Source organism: Labrus mixtus, chromosome 23 (genome assembly GCF_963584025.1).
Source record: "Labrus mixtus chromosome 23, fLabMix1.1, whole genome shotgun sequence".
Taxonomy (NCBI): domain Eukaryota; kingdom Metazoa; phylum Chordata; class Actinopteri; order Labriformes; family Labridae; genus Labrus; species Labrus mixtus.
In genome coordinates, this window is record NC_083634.1 from 1,655,818 (window position 1) to 1,658,317 (window position 2,500).

The 2,500-nt window shown below is 38.6% G+C and overlaps 1 protein-coding gene and 1 long non-coding RNA gene across 2 annotated transcripts in view; both read right to left on the bottom strand.

Moving 5' to 3' along the window:
- LOC132958559 (uncharacterized) overlaps positions 1 to 1,161 on the bottom strand; it is a 3,979-nt gene extending 2,818 nt beyond the window's left edge. The window contains exons 1-2 of the long non-coding RNA XR_009666797.1: positions 761 to 1,161; positions 1 to 419 (exon numbers count right to left, since the gene is read on the bottom strand). The exon at positions 1 to 419 is cut by the window's left edge and continues 2,818 nt beyond it. This is a non-coding gene — a long non-coding RNA (uncharacterized LOC132958559). The remainder of the gene's footprint in view (positions 420 to 760) is intronic.
- Positions 1 to 2,500, bottom strand: part of efnb3b (ephrin-B3b) — a 93,085-nt gene that overhangs the window by 40,199 nt on the left and 50,386 nt on the right. The window lies entirely within an intron of this gene.

The following is a 2,500-nucleotide window of genomic DNA, read 5'->3' on the forward strand; positions in this document are numbered from 1 at the left end:
TTATTATTGAGACATCATGCTCTGTAGGCGGATATATATCTGTTCTTTGAAGTGTCAGTACATTAACAAGTTAAAATCAATTCACTAGAAAAAACAACCAGCTGTTCGGTTCCTTACCTTTCTTATGACAGAATATCTGAAAACTACAGCACAACTTTAACAAACTTGTTTCAAAGGCACAAAACCAACTATCTATCTGTGACCTCATGTGTTATTCCAACATCCATGCTACAGTACATGGCTTGCTTATTTTTTCACGAGTGTGTACAGAAAACTGCAATAAAAACAAATGCTGTAAAATGTGGATATTATTATCCCTGAGAAAAAATGTGATATTTAAGAAGAGGAAGAAGAAGTTATACTTTATTATTATCGTGAGGGGAAATTCAATTTTGCACTCTAACGAAGTGATGTCAGAGCTTCTGATCGGGTGTGTGTGTGTGTGTGGGGGGGGGGGGGGTTGATGCCTTGCTCAAGGGCACCTCGGCAGTGCTCAGGAAGTGATCTGGCACCTCTCCAGCTACCAGACCAATTTCCTGTCTTGGTCCCCACAGGACTTGAAACGGCGACCCTCCGGTTCCCGACCCACCTCCCTACAGACTGATCGACTGTCGCCTCAAGAGATCAATTTCATCATTAGTTTTTATCTATATGTCAATTTTGAGGTACTAAAACATTGACTCTCTCCCCATCTTCAAATCCAGACTCAAAACCCATCTGTTGAAGATCGCCTACTCACTCACATTTTCACATTTCTAACATTTTAACTGTAATTACACTGTCCTACATTTCATTTCTTTTATTGTATGCTGATTTTATCCATCGTTGCTTTTTAAATGTTGATTGTTGTACAGTGTCCTTGTGTGTCTTGAAAGGCACTTATAAATAAAATGTATTATTATTATTATTATTAGTAGTAGTAGTAGTAGTAGTAGTAGTAGTAGTAGTAGTATTAGTAGTAGTAGTAGTAGTAGTAGTAGTAGTAGTAGTATTAGTAGTAGTAGTAGTAGTAGTAGTAGTAGTAGTAGTAGTAGTATTAGTATTAGTAGTAGTAGTAGTAGTAGTAGTAGTATTAGTAGTAGTAGTAGTAGTAGTAGTAGTAGTATTAGTAGTAGTAGTAGTAGTAGTAGTAGTAGTAGTAGTAGTAGTAGTAGTAGTAGTAGTAGTAGTATTATTAGTAGTAGTAGTAGTAGTAGTAGTAGTAGTAGTAGTAGTATTATTATTAGTAGTAGTAGTAGTAGTAGTAGTAGTAGTAGTAGTAGTATTAGTAGTAGTAGTAGTAGTAGTAGTAGTAGTATTAGTAGTAGTAGTAGTAGTAGTATTATTATTATTAGTAGTAGTAGTAGTAGTAGTAGTAGTATTATTAGTAGTAGTAGTAGTAGTAGTAGTAGTAGTAGTAGTAGTATTATTATTATTATTAGTAGTAGTAGTAGTAGTAGTAGTATTATTATTATTAGTAGTAGTAGTAGTAGTAGTAGTAGTAGTAGTAGTAGTAGTATTATTATTATTATTAGTAGTAGTAGTAGTAGTAGTAGTATTATTATTATTAGTAGTAGTAGTAGTAGTAGTAGTATTATTATTATTATTATTATTATTATTATGAGATGAGATGATGACCACTTTCTCAGCCTGCATTCAAGCTGATTTACTGAGGAATTAAAGATGGGATGTATTGTTCTAGTTTCAAGGGGATTACTGTGTATAAAACAACCCCTACCTGGGCCCTAATCCCCTCACTGTGGTCATCTTGTTTCCCCCCTTCCTTCCCCCTCTCTCTTCTCCCTCCTCCCTGCAGTTCTTCCTCTCCTCTCCCCCGGTGTCTGTGGTTTCTTCAGAGCCTGGCAGGAGGCTCAAATCAGAGGGCTTAAACTTGATCAAATATTCAGCAGATATAGATTTCTCACAGTCCCTGGATTCCCCACCTCTTGTACCCAGCTGCTTTCCATCCTTCCTTTTCTTCAATCCCTCACTTTTTTTCTTCTCTCTCCTCACTGCAGTCACAAATAAAGTAGTGTGCTATAGCTGCACACAAATAAACACACACTCGCACAGACGGCCACGCACGTATGCGCATGGGGAATCATAAACCAACGCAGAGTGGCGGAGAGGTGCAGCTCATTTAGGCTGCAGTGCAGCGTTTCTCTCCGCTTCCGCTCCTCCATTGTCTCCTCTCTCTCGTCTATTTCACTCTCTGCTTCACTGTCGTTCCCCATCGCTCTCTCTCTATCTGCCTCTCACTGTTTTTCTCTCTCTTTCTACCCACTTTCTCGCCTGCTTTCCACCCTCCACCTCACCTCTCTGGATTCCATGTCATTTATTTCAGCTTAACCCTGATAAATAAACCAGTGAGTAGCTCTGCATTATTGAACACTGCTGTCTGCACGCACCGCACCGGCCCTTGTAGTCTGACAATTAGACCACACACATACACACACATGAAGGACCGCCATGTCCCAAACGGCGTTTAGGGACAATAAAAAAAAAAAAGCTGTCAAGACAT